Raw genomic sequence first — 22,017 nt, 5'->3', positions numbered from 1 at the left:
TCAAAATCTCATTCACGAGCCAACTTCAAACCACATTCGTGAGATAATGAGCCCAATTTCAGATTTGACAGAGGAAACGGTGCAAAGTTACAACATCACTTCACTTCAAGTTAATAGCAGGCCACCTCAAGGTGTCCCTCGGAAAAAAACAGGACATTCATATGTAGCGTTTCAAAATAAAACCCCTTCAAAATTTCATTCACGAGCCAACTTCAAACCATATTTATTAGACAATGAGTCCAATTTCAGATTTGACAGAGGAAAAGGTGCAAAGTTACAACATCACTTCACTTAAGGTTAATAGCAGGCCACCTTAAGGTGTCCTTTGGAAAAAAACAGGACATTCGTAGGTAGCGTTTCAAAATAAAAGCCCTTCAAAATCTCATTCACGAGCCAACTTCAAACCACATTCGTGAGATAATGAGCCCAATTTCAGATTTGACAGAGGAAACGGTGCAAAGTTACAACATCACTTCACTTCAAGTTAATAGCAGGCCACCTCAAGGTGTCCCTCGGAAAAAAACAGGACATTCATATGTAGCGTTTCAAAATAAAAGCCCTTCAAAATCTCATTCACGAGCCAACTTCAAACCACATTTATGAGACAATGAGTCCAATTTCAGATTTGACAGAGGAAAAGGTGCAAAGTTACAACATCACTTCACTTCAGGTTAATAGCAGGCCACCTCAAGGTGTCCCTCGGAAAAAAACAGGACATTCGTAGGTAGCGTTTCAAAAGAAAAGCTCTTCAAAATCTCATTCACGAGCCAATTTCAAACCACATTTATGAGACAATGAGTCCAATTTCAGATTTGACAGAGGAAACGGTGCAAAGTTACAACATCACTTCACTTCAAGTTAATAGCAGGCCACCTCAAGGTGTCCCTCGGAAAAAAACAGGAAATTCGTAGGTAGCGTTTCAAAATAAAAGCCCTTCAAAATCTCATTCACGAGCCAACTTCAAACCACATTCATGAGATAATGAGCCCAATTTCAGATTTGACAGAGGAAACGGTGCAAAGTTACAACATCACTTCACTTCAAGTTAATAGCAGGCCACCTCAAGGTGTCCCTCGGAAAAAAACAGGACATTCGTATGTAGCGTTTCAAAATAAAAGCCCTTCAAAATCTCATTCACGAGCCAACTTCAAACCACATTTATGAGACAATGAGTCCAATTTCAGATTTGACAGAGGAAAAGGTGCAAAGTTACAACATCACTTCACTTCAGGTTAATAGCAGGCCACCTCAAGGTGTCCCTCGGAAAAAAACAGGACATTCGTAGGTAGCGTTTCAAAAGAAAAGCCCTTCAAAATCTCATTCACGAGCCAACTTCAAACCATATTTATGAGACAATGAGTCCAATTTCAGATTTGACAGAGGAAACGGTGCAAAGTTACAACATCACTTCACTTCAAGTTAATAGCAGACAACCTCAAGGTGTCCCTCGGAAAAAAACAGGACAGTCGTAGGTAGCGTTTCAAAATAAAAGCCCTTCAAAATCTCATTCACGAGCCAACTTCAAACCACATTCATGAGACAATGAGCCCAATTTCAGATTTGACAGAGGAAACGGTGCAAAGTTACAACATCACTTCACTTCAGGTTAATAGCAGGCCACCTCAAGGTGTCCCTCGGAAAAAAACAGGACATTCGTAGGTAGCGTTTCAAAAGAAAAGCCCTTCAAAATCTCATTCACGAGCCAACTTCAAACCACATTTATGAGACAATGAGTCCAATTTCAGATTTGACAGAGGAAACGGTGCAAAGTTACAACATCACTTCACTTCCAGTTAATAGCAGGCCACCTCAAGGTGTCCCTCGGAAAAAAACAGGAAATTCGTAGGTAGCGTTTCAAAATAAAAGCCCTTCAAAATCTCATTCACGAGCCAACTTCAAACCACATTCATGAGACAATGAGTCCAATTTCAGATTAGACAGAGGAAACGATGCAAAGTTACAACATCACTTCACTTCAGGTTAATAGCAGGCCACCTAAAGGTGTCCCTCGGAAAAAAACAGGAAATTCGTAGGTAGCGTTTCAAAATAAAAGCCCTTCAAAATCTCATTCACGAGCCAACTTCAAACCACATTCATGAGACAATGAGCCCAATTTCAGATTTGACAGAGGAAACGGTGCAAAGTTACAACATCACTTCACTTAAGGTTAATAGCAGGCCACCTCAAAGTGTCCCTCGGAAAAAAACAGGACATTCGTAGGTAGCGTTTCAAAATAAAAGCCCTTCAAAATCTCATTCACGAGCCAACTTCAAACCACATTTATGAGACAATGAGTCCAATTTCAGATTTGACAGACGAAACGGTGCAAAGTTACAACATCACTTCACTTCAAGTTAATAGCAGGCCACCTCAAGGTGTCCCTCGGAAAAAAACAGGACATTCGTAGGTAGCGTTTCAAAATAAAAGCCCTTCAAAATCTCATTCACGAGCCAACTTCAAACCACATTTATGAGACAATGAGTCCAATTTCAGATTTGACAGAGGAAAAGGTGCAAAGTTACAACATCACTTCACTTCAGGTTAATAGCAGGCCACCTCAAGGTGTCCCTCGGAAAAAAACAGGACATTCGTAGGTAGCGTTTCAAAATAAAACCCCTTCAAAATTTCATTCACGAGCCAACTTCAAACCATATTTATTAGACAATGAGTCCAATTTCAGATTTGACAGAGGAAAAGGTGCAAAGTTACAACATCACTTCACTTAAGGTTAATAGCAGGCCACCTTAAGGTGTCCTTTGGAAAAAAACAGGACATTCGTAGGTAGCGTTTCAAAATAAAAGCCCTTCAAAATCTCATTCACGAGCCAACTTCAAACCACATTCGTGAGATAATGAGCCCAATTTCAGATTTGACAGAGGAAACGGTGCAAAGTTACAACATCACTTCACTTCAAGTTAATAGCAGGCCACCTCAAGGTGTCCCTCGGAAAAAAACAGGACATTCATATGTAGCGTTTCAAAATAAAACCCCTTCAAAATTTCATTCACGAGCCAACTTCAAACCATATTTATTAGACAATGAGTCCAATTTCAGATTTGACAGAGGAAAAGGTGCAAAGTTACAACATCACTTCACTTAAGGTTAATAGCAGGCCACCTTAAGGTGTCCTTTGGAAAAAAACAGGACATTCGTAGGTAGCGTTTCAAAATAAAAGCCCTTCAAAATCTCATTCACGAGCCAACTTCAAACCACATTCGTGAGATAATGAGCCCAATTTCAGATTTGACAGAGGAAACGGTGCAAAGTTACAACATCACTTCACTTCAAGTTAATAGCAGGCCACCTCAAGGTGTCCCTCGGAAAAAAACAGGACATTCATATGTAGCGTTTCAAAATAAAAGCCCTTCAAAATCTCATTCACGAGCCAACTTCAAACCACATTTATGAGACAATGAGTCCAATTTCAGATTTGACAGAGGAAAAGGTGCAAAGTTACAACATCACTTCACTTCAGGTTAATAGCAGGCCACCTCAAGGTGTCCCTCGGAAAAAAACAGGACATTCGTAGGTAGCGTTTCAAAAGAAAAGCCCTTCAAAATCTCATTCACGAGCCAATTTCAAACCACTTTTATGAGACAATGAGTCCAATTTCAGATTTGACAGAGGAAACGGTGCAAAGTTACAACATCACTTCACTTCAAGTTAATAGCAGGCCACCTCAAGGTGTCCCTCGGAAAAAAACAGGAAATTCGTAGGTAGCGTTTCAAAATAAAAGCCCTTCAAAATCTCATTCACGAGCCAACTTCAAACCACATTCATGAGACAATGAGCCCAATTTCAGATTTGACAGAGGAAACGGTGAAAAGTTACAACATCACTTCACTTAAGGTTAATAGTAGGCCACCTCAAGGTGTCCCTCGGAAAAAAAACAGGAAATTCGTAGGTAGCGTTTCAAAATAAAAGCCCTTCAAAATCTCATTCACGAGCCAACTTCAAACCACATTCATGAGACAATGAGCCCAATTTCAGATTTGACAGAGGAAACGGTGCAAAGTTACAACATCACTTCACTTCAGGTTAATAGCAGGCCACCTCAAGGTGTCCCTCTGAAAAAAACAGGACATTCGTAGGTAGCGTTTCAAAAGAAAAGCCCTTCAAAATCTCATTCACGAGCCAACTTCAAACCACATTTATGAGACAATGAGTCCAATTTCAGATTTGACAGAGGAAACGGTGCAAAGTTACAACATCACTTCACTTCCAGTTAATAGCAGGCCACCTCAAGGTGTCCCTCGGAAAAAAACAGGAAATTCGTAGGTAGCGTTTCAAAATAAAAGCCCTTCAAAATCTCATTCACGAGCCAACTTCAAACCACATTCATGAGACAATGAGTCCAATTTCAGATTAGACAGAGGAAACGATGCAAAGTTACAACATCACTTCACTTCAGGTTAATAGCAGGCCACCTCAAGGTGTCCCTCGGAAAAAAACAGGAAATTCGTAGGTAGCGTTTCAAAATAAAAGCCCTTCAAAATCTCATTCACGAGCCAACTTCAAACCACATTCATGAGACAATGAGCCCAATTTCAGATTTGACAGAGGAAACGGTGCAAAGTTACAACATCACTTCACTTAAGGTTAATAGCAGGCCACCTCAAGGTGTCCCTCGGAAAAAAACAGGACATTCGTAGGTAGCGTTTCAAAATAAAAGCCCTTCAAAATCTCATTCACGAGCCAACTTCAAACCACATTTATGAGACAATGAGTCCAATTTCAGATTTGACAGACGAAACGGTGCAAAGTTACAACATCACTTCACTTCAAGTTAATAGCAGGCCACCTCAAGGTGTCCCTCGGAAAAAAACAGGACATTCGTAGGTAGCGTTTCAAAATAAAAGCCCTTCAAAATCTCATTCACGAGCCAACTTCAAACCACATTTATGAGACAATGAGTCCAATTTCAGATTTGACAGAGGAAAAGGTGCAAAGTTACAACATCACTTCACTTAAGGTTAATAGTAGGCCACCTCAAGGTGTCCCTCGGAAAAAAACAGGAAAATCGTAGGTAGCGTTTCAAAATAAAAGCCCTTCAAAATCTCATTCACGAGCCAACTTCAAACCACATTCATGAGACAATGAGCCCAATTTCAGATTTGACAGAGGAAACGGTGCAAAGTTACAACATCACTTCACTTCAGGTTAATAGCAGGCCACCTCAAGGTGTCCCTCGGAAAAAAACAGGAAATTCGTAGGTAGCGTTTCAAAATAAAAGCCCTTCAAAATCTCATTCACGAGCCAACTTCAAACCACATTCATGAGACAATGAGCCCAATTTCAGATTTGACAGAGGAAACGGTGCAAAGTTACAACATCACTTCACTTAAGGTTAATAGCAGGCCACCTCAAGGTGTCCCTCGGAAAAAAACAGGACATTCGTAGGTAGCGTTTCAAAATAAAAGCCCTTCAAAATCTCATTCACGAGCCAACTTCAAAACACATTTATGAGACAATGAGTCCAATTTCAGATTTGACAGACGAAACGGTGCAAAGTTACAACATCACTTCACTTCAAGTTAATAGCAGGCCACCTCAAGGTGTCCCTCGGAAAAAAACAGGACATTCGTAGGTAGCGTTTCAAAATAAAAGCCCTTCAAAATCTCATTCACGAGCCAACTTCAAACCACATTTATGAGACAATGAGTCCAATTTCAGATTTGACAGAGGAAAAGGTGCAAAGTTACAACATCACTTCACTTCAGGTTAATAGCAGGCCACCTCAAGGTGTCCCTCGGAAAAAAACAGGACATTCGTAGGTAGCGTTTCAAAATAAAACCCCTTCAAAATTTCATTCACGAGCCAACTTCAAACCATATTTATTAGACAATGAGTCCAATTTCAGATTTGACAGAGGAAAAGGTGCAAAGTTACAACATCACTTCACTTAAGGTTAATAGCAGGCCACCTTAAGGTGTCCCTTGGAAAAAAACAGGACATTCGTAGGTAGCGTTTCAAAATAAAAGCCCTCCAAAATCTCATTCACGAGCCAACTTCAAACCACATTCATGAGATAATGAGCCCAATTTCAGATTTGACAGAGGAAACGGTGCAAAGTTACAACATCACTTCACTTCAAGTTAATAGCAGGCCACCTCAAGGTGTCCCTCGGAAAAAAACAGGACATTCGTATGTAGCGTTTCAAAATAAAAGCCCTTCAAAATCTCATTCACGAGCCAACTTCAAACCACATTTATGAGACAATGAGTCCAATTTCAGATTTGACAGAGGAAAAGGTGCAAAGTTACAACATCACTTCACTTCAGGTTAATAGCAGGCCACCTCAAGGTGTCCCTCGGAAAAAAACAGGACATTCGTAGGTAGCGTTTCAAAAGAAAAGCCCTTCAAAATCTCATTCACGAGCCAATTTCAAACCACATTTATGAGACAATGAGTCCAATTTCAGATTTGACAGAGGAAACGGTGCAAAGTTACAACATCACTTCACTTCAAGTTAATAGCAGGCCACCTCAAGGTGTCCCTCGGAAAAAAACAGGAAATTCGTAGGTAGCGTTTCAAAATAAAAGCCCTTCAAAATCTCATTCACGAGCCAACTTCAAACCACATTCATGAGACAATGAGCCCAATTTCAGATTTGACAGAGGAAACGGTGAAAAGTTACAACATCACTTCACTTAAGGTTAATAGTAGGCCACCTCAAGGTGTCCCTCGGAAAAAAAACAGGAAATTCGTAGGTAGCGTTTCAAAATAAAAGCCCTTCAAAATCTCATTCACGAGCCAACTTCAAACCACATTTATGAGACAATGAGTCCAATTTCAGATTTGACAGAGGAAACGGTGCAAAGTTACAACATCACTTCACTTCAAGTTAATAGCAGACAACCTCAAGGTGTCCCTCGGAAAAAAACAGGACAGTCGTAGGTAGCGTTTCAAAATAAAAGCCCTTCAAAATCTCATTCACGAGGAAACTTCAAACCACATTCATGAGACAATGAGCCCAATTTCAGATTTGACAGAGGAAACGGTGCAAAGTTACAACATCACTTCACTTCAGGTTAATAGCAGGCCACCTCAAGGTGTCCCTCTGAAAAAAACAGGACATTCGTAGGTAGCGTTTCAAAATAAAAGCCCTTCAAAATCTCATTCTCGAGCCAACTTCAAACCACATTTATGAGACAATGAGTCCAATTTCAGATTTGACAGAGGAAACGGTGCAAAGTTACAACATCACTTCACTTCAAGTTAATAGCAGGCCACCTCAAGGTGTCCCTCGGAAAAAAACAGGAAATTCGTAGGTAGCGTTTCAAAATAAAAGCCCTTCAAAATCTCATTCACGAGCCAACTTCAAACCACATTCATGAGACAATGAGCCCAATTTCAGATTTGACAGAGGAAACGGTGCAAAGTTACAACATCACTTCACTTAAGGTTAATAGTAGGCTACCTCAAGGTGTCCCTCGGAAAAAAACAGGAAAATCGTAGGTAGCGTTTCAAAATAAAAGCCCTTCAAAATCTCATTCACGAGCCAACTTCAAACCACATTCATGAGACAATGAGCCCAATTTCAGATTTGACAGAGGAAACGGTGCAAAGTTACAACATCACTTCACTTAAGGTTAATAGCAGGCCACCTCAAGGTGTCCCTCGGAAAAAAACAGGACATTCGTAGGTAGCGTTTCAAAATAAAAGCCCTTCAAAATCTCATTCACGAGCCAACTTCAAACCACATTTATGAGACAATGAGTCCAATTTCAGATTTGACAGACGAAACGGTGCAAAGTTACAACATCACTTCACTTCAAGTTAATAGCATGCCACCTCAAGGTGTCCCTCGGAAAAAAACAGGACATTCGTAGGTAGCGTTTCAAAATAAAAGCCCTTCAAAATCTCATTCACGAGCCAACTTCAAACCACATTTATGAGACAATGAGTCCAATTTCAGATTTGACAGAGGAAAAGGTGCAAAGTTACAACATCACTTCACTTCAGGTTAATAGCAGGCCACCTCAAGGTGTCCCTCGGAAAAAAACAGGACATTCGTAGGTAGCGTTTCAAAATAAAACCCCTTCAAAATTTCATTCACGAGCCAACTTCAAACCATATTTATTAGACAATGAGTCCAATTTCAGATTTGACAGAGGAAAAGGTGCAAAGTTACAACATCACTTCACTTAAGGTTAATAGCAGGCCACCTTAAGGTGTCCCTTGGAAAAAAACAGGACATTCGTAGGTAGCGTTTCAAAATAAAAGCCCTTCAAAATCTCATTCACGAGCCAACTTCAAACCACATTTATGAGACAATGAGTCCAATTTCAGATTTGACAGAGGAAAAGGTGCAAAGTTACAACATCACTTCACTTCAGGTTAATAGCAGGCCACCTCAAGGTGTCCCTCGGAAAAAAACAGGACATTCGTATGTAGCGTTTCAAAATAAAAGCCCTTCAAAATCTCATTCACGAGCCAACTTCAAACCACATTTATGAGACAATGAGTCCAATTTCAGATTTGACAGAGGAAAAGGTGCAAAGTTACAACATCACTTCACTTCAGGTTAATAGCAGGCCACCTCAAGGTGTCCCTCGGAAAAAAACAGGACATTCGTAGGTAGCGTTTCAAAAGAAAAGCACTTCAAAATCTCATTCACGAGCCAATTTCAAACCACATTTATGAGACAATGAGTCCAATTTCAGATTTGACAGAGGAAACGGTGCAAAGTTACAACATCACTTCACTTCAAGGTAATAGCAGGCCACCTCAAGGTGTCCCTCGGAAAAAAACAGGAAATTCGTAGGTAGCGTTTCAAAATAAAAGCCCTTCAAAATCTCATTCACGAGCCAACTTCAAACCACATTCATGAGACAATGAGCCCAATTTCAGATTTGACAGAGGAAACGGTGAAAAGTTACAACATCACTTCACTTAAGGTTAATAGTAGGCCACCTCAAGGTGTCCCTCGGAAAAAAACAGGACATTCGCAGGTAGCGTTTCAAAATAAAAGCCCTTCAAAATCTCATTCACGAGCCAACTTCAAACCACATTTATGAGACAATGAGCCCAATTTCAGATTTGACAGACGAAACGGTGCAAAGTTACAACATCACTTCACTTCAAGTTAATAGCAGGCCACCTCAAGGTGTCCCTCGGAAAAAAACAGGACATTCGTAGGTAGCGTTTCAAAATAAAAGCCCTTCAAAATCTCATTCACGAGCCAACTTCAAACCACATTCATGAGACAATGAGTCCAATTTCAGATTAGACAGAGGAAACGATGCAAAGTTACAACATCACTTCACTTCAGGTTAATAGCAGGCCACCTCAAGGTGTCCCTCGGAAAAAAACAGGAAATTCGTAGGTAGCGTTTCAAAATAAAAGCCCTTCAAAATCTCATTCACGAGCCAACTTCAAACCACATTCATGAGACAATGAGCCCAATTTCAGATTTGACAGAGGACACGGTGCAAAGTTACAACATCACTTCACTTAAGGTTAATAGCAGGCCAACTCAAGGTGTCCCTCGGAAAAAAACAGGACATTCGTAGGTAGCGTTTCAAAATAAAAGCCCTTCAAAATCTTATTCACGAGCCAACTTCAAACCACATTTATGAGACAATGAGTCCAATTTCAGATTTGACAGAGGAAACGGTGCAAAGTTACAACATCACTTCACTTCAAGTTAATAGCAGACAACCTCAAGGTGTCCCTCGGAAAAAAACAGGACATTCGTAGGTAGCGTTTCAAAATAAAAGCCCTTCAAAATCTCATTCACGAGCCAACTTCAAACCACATTTATTAGACAATGAGTCCAATTTCAGATTTGACAGAGGAAACGGTGCAAAGTTACAACATCACTTCACTTCAAGTTAATAGCAGGCCACCTCAAGGTGTCCCTCGGAAAAAAACATGAAATTTGTAGGTAGCGTTTCAAAATAAAAGCCCTTCAAAATCTCATTCACGAGCCAACTTCAAACCACATTCATGAGACAATGAGTCCAATTTCAGATTAGACAGAAGAATCGTTGCAAAGTTACAACATCACTTCACTTCAGGTTAATAGCAGGCCACCTCAAGGTGTCCCAAGGAAAAAAACAGGAAATTCGTAGGTAGCGTTTCAAAATAAAAGCCCTTCAAAATCTCATTCACGAGCCAACTTCAAACCACATTCATGAGACAATGAGTCCAATTTCAGATTAGACAGAAGAATCGTTGCAAAGTTACAACATCACTTCACTTCAGGTTAATAGCAGGCCACCTCAAGGTGTCCCTCGGAAAAAAACAGGAAATTCGTAGGTAGCGTTTCAAAATAAAAGCCCTTCAAAATCTCATTCACGAGCCAACTTCAAACCACATTCATGAGACAATGAGCCCAATTTCAGATTTGACAGAGGAAACGGTGCAAAGTTACAACATCACTTCACTTCAAGTTAATAGCAGGCCACCTCAAGGTGTCCATCGCAAAAAAACAGGAAATTCGTTGGTAGCGTTTCAAAATAAAAGCCCTTCAAAATCTCATTCACGAGCCAACTTCAAACCACATTCATGAGACAATGAGTCCAATTTCAGATTAGACAGAAGAATCGTTGCAAAGTTACAACATCACTTCACTTCAGGTTAATAGCAGGCCACCTCAAGGTGTCCCAAGGAAAAAAACAGGAAATTCGTAGGTAGCGTTTCAAAAAAAAAGCCCTTCAAAATCTCATTCACGAGCCAACTTCAAACCACATTCATGAGACAATGAGTCCAATTTCAGATTAGACAGAAGAATCGTTGCAAAGTTACAACATCACTTCACTTCAGGTTAATAGCAGGCCACCTCAAGGTGTCCCTCGGAAAAAAACAGGAAATTCGTAGGTAGCGTTTCAAAATAAAAGCCCTTCAAAATCTCATTCACGAGCCAACTTCAAACCACATTCATGAGACAATGAGCCCAATTTCAGATTTGACAGAGGAAACGGTGCAAAGTTACAACATCACTTCACTTCAAGTTAATAGCAGGCCACCTCAAGGTGTCCCTCGGAAAAAAACAGGACATTCGTTGGTAGCGTTTCAAAATAAAAGCCCTTCAAAATCTCATTCACGAGCCAACTTCAAACCACATTTATGAGACAATGAGTCCAATTTCAGATTTGACAGAGGAAAAGGTGCAAAGTTACAACATCACTTCACTTCAGGTTAATAGCAGGCCACCTCAAGGTGTCCCTCGGAAAAAAACAGGACATTCGTAGGTAGCGTTTCAAAATAAAACCCCTTCAAAATTTCATTCACGAGCCAACTTCAAACCATATTTATTAGACAATGAGTCCAATTTCAGATTTGACAGAGGAAAAGGTGCAAAGTTACAACATCACTTCACTTAAGGTTAATAGCAGGCCACCTTAAGGTGTCCCTTGGAAAAAAACAGGACATTCGTAGGTAGCGTTTCAAAATAAAAGCCCTCCAAAATCTCATTCACGAGCCAACTTCAAACCACATTCATGAGATAATGAGCCCAATTTCAGATTTGACAGAGGAAACGGTGCAAAGTTACAACATCACTTCACTTCAAGTTAATAGCAGGCCACCTCAAGGTGTCCCTCGGAAAAAAACAGGAAATTCGTAGGTAGCGTTTCAAAATAAAAGCCCTTCAAAATCTCATTCACGAGCCAACTTCAAACCACATTTATGAGACAATGAGTCCAATTTCAGATTTGACAGAGGAAAAGGTGCAAAGTTACAACATCACTTCACTTCAGGTTAATAGCAGGCCACCTCAAGGTGTCCCTCGGAAAAAAACAGGACATTCGTAGGTAGCGTTTCAAAAGAAAAGCCCTTCAAAATCTCATTCACGAGCCAATTTCAAACCACATTTATGAGACAATGAGTCCAATTTCAGATTTGACAGAGGAAACGGTGCAAAGTTACAACATCACTTCACTTCAAGTTAATAGCAGGCCACCTCAAGGTGTCCCTCGGAAAAAAACATGAAATTCGTAGGTAGCGTTTCAAAAAAAAAGCCCTTCAAAATCTCATTCACGAGCCAACTTCAAACCACATTCATGAGACAATGAGCCCAATTTCAGATTTGACAGAGGAAACGGTGAAAAGTTACAACATCACTTCACTTAAGGTTAATAGTAGGCCACCTCAAGGTGTCCCTCGGAAAAAAAACAGGAAATTCGTAGGTAGCTATTCAAAATAAAAGCCCTTCAAAATCTCATTCACGAGCCAACTTCAAACCACATTTATGAGACAATGAGCCCAATTTCAGATTTGACAGAGGAAACGGTGCAAAGTTACAACATCACTTCACTTCAGGTTAATAGCAGGCCACCTCAAGGTGTCCCTCTGAAAAAAACAGGACATTCGTAGGTAGCGTTTCAAAATAAAAGCCCTTCAAAATCTCATTCTCGAGCCAACTTCAAACCACATTTATGAGACAATGAGTCCAATTTCAGATTTGACAGAGGAAACGGTGCAAAGTTACAACATCACTTCACTTCAAGTTAATAGCAGGCCACCTCAAGGTGTCCCTCGGAAAAAAACAGGAAATTCGTAGGTAGCGTTTCAAAATAAAAGCCCTTCAAAATCTCATTCACGAGCCAACTTCAAACCACATTCATGAGACAATGAGCCCAATTTCAGATTTGACAGAGGAAACGGTGCAAAGTTACAACATCACTTCACTTAAGGTTAATAGTAGGCTACCTCAAGGTGTCCCTCGGAAAAAAACAGGAAAATCGTAGGTAGCGTTTCAAAATAAAAGCCCTTCAAAATCTCATTCACGAGCCAACTTCAAACCACATTCATGAGACAATGAGCCCAATTTCAGATTTGACAGAGGAAACGGTGCAAAGTTACAACATCACTTCACTTAAGGTTAATAGCAGGCCACCTCAAGGTGTCCCTCGGAAAAAAACAGGACATTCGTAGGTAGCGTTTCAAAATAAAAGCCCTTCAAAATCTCATTCACGAGCCAACTTCAAACCACATTTATGAGACAATGAGTCCAATTTCAGATTTGACAGACGAAACGGTGCAAAGTTACAACATCACTTCACTTCAAGTTAATAGCAGGCCACCTCAAGGTGTCCCTCGGAAAAAAACAGGACATTCGTAGGTAGCGTTTCAAAATAAAAGCCCTTCAAAATCTCATTCACGAGCCAACTTCAAACCACATTCATGAGATAATGAGCCCAATTTCAGATTTGACAGAGGACACGGTGCAAAGTTACAACATCACTTCACTTCAAGTTAATAGCAGGCCACCTCAAGGTGTCCCTCGGAAAAAAACAGGACATTCGTATGTAGCGTTTCAAAATAAAAGCCCTTCAAAATCTCATTCACGAGCCAACTTCAAACCACATTTATGAGACAATGAGTCCAATTTCAGATTTGACAGAGGAAAAGGTGCAAAGTTACAACATCACTTCACTTCAGGTTAATAGCAGGCCACCTCAAGGTGTCCCTCGGAAAAAAACAGGACATTCGTAGGTAGCGTTTCAAAAGAAAAGCACTTCAAAATCTCATTCACGAGCCAATTTCAAACCACATTTATGAGACAATGAGTCCAATTTCAGATTTGACAGAGGAAACGGTGCAAAGTTACAACATCACTTCACTTCAAGTTAATAGCAGGCCACCTCAAGGTGTCCCTCGGAAAAAAACAGGAAATTCGTAGGTAGCGTTTCAAAATAAAAGCCCTTCAAAATCTCATTCACGAGCCAACTTCAAACCACATTCATGAGACAATGAGCCCAATTTCAGATTTGACAGAGGAAACGGTGAAAAGTTACAACATCACTTCACTTAAGGTTAATAGTAGGCCACCTCAAGGTGTCCCTCGGAAAAAAAACAGGAAATTCGTAGGTAGCGTTTCAAAATAAAAGCCCTTCAAAATCTCATTCACGAGCCAACTTCAAACCACATTCATGAGACAATGAGCCCAATTTCAGATTTGACAGAGGAAACGGTGCAAAGTTACAACATCACTTCACTTCAGGTTAATAGCAGGCCACCTCAAGGTGTCCCTCTGAAAAAAACAGGACATTCGTAGGTAGCGTTTCAAAAGAAAAGCCCTTCAAAATCTCATTCACGAGCCAACTTCAAACCACATTTATGAGACAATGAGTCCAATTTCAGATTTGACAGAGGAAACGGTGCAAAGTTACAACATCACTTCACTTCCAGTTAATAGCAGGCCACCTCAAGGTGTCCCTCGGAAAAAAACAGGAAATTCGTAGGTAGCGTTTCAAAATAAAAGCCCTTCAAAATCTCATTCACGAGCCAACTTCAAACCACATTCATGAGACAATGAGTCCAATTTCAGATTAGACAGAGGAAACGATGCAAAGTTACAACATCACTTCACTTAAGGTTAATAGCAGGCCACCTCAAGGTGTCCCTCGGAAAAAAACAGGAAATTCGTAGGTAGCGTTTCAAAATAAAAGCCCTTCAAAATCTCATTCACGAGCCAACTTCAAACCACATTCATGAGACAATGAGCCCAATTTCAGATTTGACAGAGGAAACGGTGCAAAGTTACAACATCACTTCACTTAAGGTTAAAGCAGGCCACCTCAAGGTTTCCCTCGGAAAAAAACAGGACATTCGTAGGTAGCGTTTCAAAATAAAAGCCCTTCAAAATCTCATTCACGAGCCAACTTCAAACCACATTCATTAGACAATGAGCCCAATTTCAGATTTGACAGAGGAAACGGTGCAAAGTTACAACATCACTTCACTTCAAGTTAATAGCAGGCCACCTCAAGGTGTCCGTCGGAAAAAAACAGGACATTCGCAGGTAGCGTTTCAAAATAAAAGCCCTTCAAAATCTCATTCACGAGCCAACTTCAAACCACATTTATGAGACAATGAGTCCAATTTCAGATTTGACAGACGAAACGGTGCAAAGTTACAACATCACTTCACTTCAAGTTAATAGCAGGCCACCTCAAGGTGTCCTTCGGAAAAAAACAGGACATTCGTAGGTAGCGTTTCAAAATAAAAGCCCTTCAAAATCTCATTCACGAGCCAACTTCAAACCACATTCATGAGACAATGAGTCCAATTTCAGATTAGACAGAGGAAACGGTGCAAAGTTTCAACATCACTTCACTTCAGGTTAATAGCAGGCCACCTCAAGGTGTCCCTCGGAAAAAAACAGGAAATTCGTAAGTAGCGTTTCAAAATAAAAGCCCTTCAAAATCTCATTCACGAGCCAACTTCAAACCACATTTATTAGACAATGAGTCCAATTTCAGATTTGACAGAGGAAACGGTGCGAAGTTACAACATCACTTCACTTCAAGTTAATAGCAGGCCACCTCAAGGTGTCCCTCGGAAAAAAACATGAAATTTGTAGGTAGCGTTTCAAAATAAAAGCTCTTCAAAATCTCATTCACGAGCCAACTTCAAACCACATTTATGAGACAATGAGTCCAATTTCAGATTTGACAGACGAAACGGTGCAAAGTTACAACATCACTTCACTTCAAGTTAATAGCAGGCCACCTCAAGGTGTCCCTCGGAAAAAAACAGGACATTCGTAGGTAGCGTTTCAAAATAAAAGCCCTTCAAAATCTCATTCACGAGCCAACTTCAAACCACATTCATGAGATAATGAGCCCAATTTCAGATTTGACAGAGGACACGGTGCAAAGTTACAACATCACTTCACTTCAAGTTAATAGCAGGCCACCTCAAGGTGTCCCTCGGAAAAAAACAGGACATTCGTATGTAGCGTTTCAAAATAAAAGCCCTTCAAAATCTCATTCACGAGCCAACTTCAAACCACATTTATGAGACAATGAGTCCAATTTCAGATTTGACAGAGGAAAAGGTGCAAAGTTACAACATCACTTCACTTCAGGTTAATAGCAGGCCACCTCAAGGTGTCCCTCGGAAAAAAACAGGACATTCGTAGGTAGCGTTTCAAAAGAAAAGCACTTCAAAATCTCATTCACGAGCCAATTTCAAACCACATTTATGAGACAATGAGTCCAATTTCAGATTTGACAGAGGAAACGGTGCAAAGTTACAACATCACTTCACTTCAAGTTAATAGCAGGCCACCTCAAGGTGTCCCTCGGAAAAAAACAGGAAATTCGTAGGTAGCGTTTCAAAATAAAAGCCCTTCAAAATCTCATTCACGAGCCAACTTCAAACCACATTCATGAGACAATGAGCCCAATTTCAGATTTGACAGAGGAAACGGTGAAAAGTTACAACATCACTTCACTTAAGGTTAATAGTAGGCCACCTCAAGGTGTCCCTCGGAAAAAAAACAGGAAATTCGTAGGTAGCGTTTCAAAATAAAAGCCCTTCAAAATCTCATTCACGAGCCAACTTCAAACCACATTCATGAGACAATGAGCCCAATTTCAGATTTGACAGAGGAAACGGTGCAAAGTTACAACATCACTTCACTTCAGGTTAATAGCAGGCCACCTCAAGGTGTCCCTCTGAAAAAAACAGGACATTCGTAGGTAGCGTTTCAAAAGAAAAGCCCTTCAAAATCTCATTCACGAGCCAACTTCAAACCACATTCATGAGACAATGAGTCCAATTTCAGATTAGACAGAGGAAACGATGCAAAGTTACAACATCACTTCACTTAAGGTTAATAGCAGGCCACCTCAAGGTGTCCCTCGGAAAAAAACAGGAAATTCGTAGGTAGCGTTTCAAAATAAAAGCCCTTCAAAATCTCATTCACGAGCCAACTTCAAACCACATTCATGAGACAATGAGCCCAATTTCAGATTTGACAGAGGAAACGGTGCAAAGTTACAACATCACTTCACTTAAGGTTAAAGCAGGCCACCTCAAGGTTTCCCTCGGAAAAAAACAGGACATTCGTAGGTAGCGTTTCAAAATAAAAGCCCTTCAAAATCTCATTCACGAGCCAACTTCAAACCACATTCATTAGACAATGAGCCCAATTTCAGATTTGACAGACGAAACGGTGCAAAGTTACAACATCACTTCACTTCAAGTTAATAGCAGGCCACCTCAAGGTGTCCTTCGGAAAAAAACAGGACATTCGTAGGTAGCGTTTCAAAATAAAAGCCCTTCAAAATCTCATTCACGAGCCAACTTCAAACCACATTCATGAGACAATGAGTCCAATTTCAGATTAGACAGAGGAAACGGTGCAAAGTTTCAACATCACTTCACTTCAGGTTAATAGCAGGCCACCTCAAGGTGTCCCTCGGAAAAAAACAGGAAATTCGTAGGTAGCGTTTCAAAATAAAAGCCCTTCAAAATCTCATTCACGAGCCAACTTCAAACCACATTTATTAGACAATGAGTCCAATTTCAGATTTGACAGAGGAAACGGTGCAAAGTTACAACATCACTTCACTTCAAGTTAATAGCAGGCCACCTCAAGGTGTCCCTCGGAAAAAAACATGAAATTTGTAGGTAGCGTTTCAAAATAAAAGCTCTTCAAAATCTCATTCACGAGCCAACTTCAAACCACATTCATGAGACAATGAGTCCAATTTCAGATTAGACAGAAGAATTGTTGCAAAGTTACAACATCACTTCACTTCAGGTTAATAGCAGGCCACCTCAAGGTGTCCCAAGGAAAAAAACAGGAAATTCGTAGGTAGCGTTTCAAAATAAAAGCCCTTCAAAATCTCATTCACGAGCCAACTTCAAACCACATTCTTGAGACAATGAGTCCAATTTCAGATTAGACAGAAGAATCGTTGCAAAGTTACAACATCACTTCACTTCAGGTTAATAGCAGGCCACCTCAAGGTGTCCCTCGGAAAAAAACAGGAAATTCGTAGGTAGCGTTTCAAAATAAAAGCCCTTCAAAATCTCATTCACGAGCCAACTTCAAACCACATTCATGAGACAATGAGCCCAATTTCAGATTTGACAGAGGAAACGGTGCAAAGTTACAACATCACTTCACTTCAAGTTAATAGCAGGCCACCTCAAGGTGTCCATCGCAAAAAAACAGGAAATTCGTTGGTAGCGTTTCAAAATAAAAGCCCTTCAAAATCTCATTCACGAGCCAACTTCAAACCACATTCATGAGACAATGAGTCCAATTTCAGATTAGACAGAAGAATCGTTGCAAAGTTACAACATCACTTCACTTCAGGTTAATAGCAGGCCACCTCAAGGTGTCCCTCGGCAAAAACAGGAAATTCGTAGGTAGCGTTTCAAAATAAAAGCCCTTCAAAATCTCATTCACGAGCCAACTTCAAACCACATTCATGAGACAATGAGTCCAATTTCAGATTAGACAGAGGAAACGGTGCAAAATTACAACATCACTTCACTTAAGGTTAATAGCAGGCCACCTCAAGGTGTCCCTCGGAAAAAAACAGGAAATTCGTAGGTAGCGTTTCAAAATAAAACCCTTCAAAATCTCATTCACGAGCCAACTTCAAACCACATTTATGAGACAATGAGCCCAATTTCAGATTTGACAGAGGAAACGGTGCAAAGTTACAACATCACTTCACTTCAGGTTAATAGCAGGCCACCTCAAGGTGTCCCTCGGAAAAAAACAGGAAATTCGTAGGTAGCGTTTCAAAATAAAAGCCCTTCAAAATCTCATTCACGAGCCAACTTCAAACCACATTCATGAGACAATGAGCCCAATTTCAGATTTGACAGAGGAAACGGTGAAAAGTTACAACATCACTTCACTTAAGGTTAATAGTAGGCCACCTCAAGGTGTCCCTCGGAAAAAAAACAGGAAATTCGTAGGTAGCTATTCAAAATAAAAGCCCTTCAAAATCTCATTCACGAGCCAACTTCAAACCACATTTATGAGACAATGAGCCCAATTTCAGATTTGACAGAGGAAACGGTGCAAAGTTACAACATCACTTCACTTCAGGTTAATAGCAGGCCACCTCAAGGTGTCCCTCTGAAAAAAACAGGACATTCGTAGGTAGCGTTTCAAAATAAAAGCCCTTCAAAATCTCATTCTCGAGCCAACTTCAAACCACATTTATGAGACAATGAGTCCAATTTCAGATTTGACAGAGGAAACGGTGCAAAGTTACAACATCACTTCACTTCAAGTTAATAGCAGGCCACCTCAAGGTGTCCCTCGGAAAAAAACAGGAAATTCGTAGGTAGCGTTTCAAAATAAAAGCCCTTCAAAATCTCATTCACGAGCCAACTTCAAACCACATTCATGAGACAATGAGCCCAATTTCAGATTTGACAGAGGAAACGGTGCAAAGTTACAACATCACTTCACTTAAGGTTAATAGTAGGCTACCTCAAGGTGTCCCTCGGAAAAAAACAGGAAAATCGTAGGTAGCGTTTCAAAATAAAAGCCCTTCAAAATCTCATTCACGAGCCAACTTCAAACCACATTCATGAGACAATGAGCCCAATTTCAGATTTGACAGAGGAAACGGTGCAAAGTTACAACATCACTTCACTTAAGGTTAATAGCAGGCCACCTCAAGGTGTCCCTCGGAAAAAAACAGGACATTCGTAGGTAGCGTTTCAAAATAAAAGCCCTTCAAAATCTCATTCACGAGCCAACTTCAAACCACATTTATGAGACAATGAGTCCAATTTCAGATTTGACAGACGAAACGGTGCAAAGTTACAACATCACTTCACTTCAAGTTAATAGCAGGCCACCTCAAGGTGTCCCTCGGAAAAAAACAGGACATTCGTAGGTAGCGTTTCAAAATAAAAGCCCTTCAAAATCTCATTCACGAGCCAACTTCAAACCACATTCATGAGATAATGAGCCCAATTTCAGATTTGACAGAGGACACGGTGCAAAGTTACAACATCACTTCACTTCAAGTTAATAGCAGGCCACCTCAAGGTGTCCCTCGGAAAAAAACAGGACATTCGTATGTAGCGTTTCAAAATAAAAGCCCTTCAAAATCTCATTCACGAGCCAACTTCAAACCACATTTATGAGACAATGAGTCCAATTTCAGATTTGACAGAGGAAAAGGTGCAAAGTTACAACATCACTTCACTTCAGGTTAATAGCAGGCCACCTCAAGGTGTCCCTCGGAAAAAAACAGGACATTCGTAGGTAGCGTTTCAAAAGAAAAGCACTTCAAAATCTCATTCACGAGCCAATTTCAAACCACATTTATGAGACAATGAGTCCAATTTCAGATTTGACAGAGGAAACGGTGCAAAGTTACAACATCACTTCACTTCAAGTTAATAGCAGGCCACCTCAAGGTGTCCCTCGGAAAAAAACAGGAAATTCGTAGGTAGCGTTTCAAAATAAAAGCCCTTCAAAATCTCATTCACGAGCCAACTTCAAACCACATTCATGAGACAATGAGCCCAATTTCAGATTTGACAGAGGAAACGGTGAAAAGTTACAACATCACTTCACTTAAGGTTAATAGTAGGCCACCTCAAGGTGTCCCTCGGAAAAAAAACAGGAAATTCGTAGGTAGCGTTTCAAAATAAAAGCCCTTCAAAATCTCATTCACGAGCCAACTTCAAACCACATTCATGAGACAATGAGCCCAATTTCAGATTTGACAGAGGAAACGGTGCAAAGTTACAACATCACTTCACTTCAGGTTAATAGCAGGCCACCTCAAGGTGTCCCTCTGAAAAAAACAGGACATTCGTAGGTAGCGTTTCAAAAGAAAAGCCCTTCAAAATCTCATTCACGAGCCAACTTCAAACCACATTTATGAGACAATGAGTCCAATTTCAGATTTGACAGAGGAAACGGTGCAAAGTTACAACATCACTTCACTTCCAGTTAATAGCAGGCCACCTCAAGGTGTCCCTCGGAAAAAAACAGGAAATTCGTAGGTAGCGTTTCAAAATAAAAGCCCTTCAAAATCTCATTCACGAGCCAACTTCAAACCACATTCATGAGACAATGAGTCCAATTTCAGATTAGACAGAGGAAACGATGCAAAGTTACAACATCACTTCACTTAAGGTTAATAGCAGGCCACCTCAAGGTGTCCCTCGGAAAAAAACAGGAAATTCGTAGGTAGCGTTTCAAAATAAAAGCCCTTCAAAATCTCATTCACGAGCCAACTTCAAACCACATTCATGAGACAATGAGCCCAATTTCAGATTTGACAGAGGAAACGGTGCAAAGTTACAACATCACTTCACTTAAGGTTAAAGCAGGCCACCTCAAGGTTTCCCTCGGAAAAAAACAGGACATTCGTAGGTAGCGTTTCAAAATAAAAGCCCTTCAAAATCTCATTCACGAGCCAACTTCAAACCACATTCATTAGACAATGAGCCCAATTTCAGATTTGACAGAGGAAACGGTGCAAAGTTACAACATCACTTCACTTCCAGTTAATAGCATGCCACCTCAAGGTGTCCCTCGGAAAAAAACAGGAAATTCGTAGGTAGCGTTTCAAAATAAAAGCCCTTCAAAATCTCATTCACGAGCCAACTTCAAACCACATTCATGAGACAATGAGTCCAATTTCAGATTAGACAGAGGAAACGATGCAAAGTTACAACATCACTTCACTTAAGGTTAATAGCAGGCCACCTCAAGGTGTCCCTCGGAAAAAAACAGGAAATTCGTAGGTAGCGTTTCAAAATAAAAGCCCTTCAAAATCTCATTCACGAGCCAACTTCAAACCACATTCATGAGACAATGAGCCCAATTTCAGATTTGACAGAGGAAACGGTGCAAAGTTACAACATCACTTCACTTAAGGTTAAAGCAGGCCACCTCAAGGTTTCCCTCGGAAAAAAACAGGACATTCGTAGGTAGCGTTTCAAAATAAAAGCCCTTCAAAATCTCATTCACGAGCCAACTTCAAACCACATTCATTAGACAATGAGCCCAATTTCAGATTTGACAGAGGAAACGGTGCAAAGTTACAACATCACTTCACTTCAAGTTAATAGCAGGCCACCTCAAGGTGTCCGTCGGAAAAAAACAGGACATTCGCAGGTAGCGTTTCAAAATAAAAGCCCTTCAAAATCTCATTCACGAGCCAACTTCAAACCACATTTATGAGACAATGAGTCCAATTTCAGATTTGACAGACGAAACGGTGCAAAGTTACAACATCACTTCACTTCAAGTTAATAGCAGGCCACCTCAAGGTGTCC

This window comes from Cebidichthys violaceus, unplaced genomic scaffold (assembly GCF_023349555.1).
Source record: "Cebidichthys violaceus isolate CVI_PGR_0920_01 unplaced genomic scaffold, fCebVio1.0.p SCAF_132, whole genome shotgun sequence".
Classification (NCBI taxonomy): domain Eukaryota; kingdom Metazoa; phylum Chordata; class Actinopteri; order Perciformes; family Stichaeidae; genus Cebidichthys; species Cebidichthys violaceus.
This window is presented reverse-complemented; position numbering follows the sequence as displayed.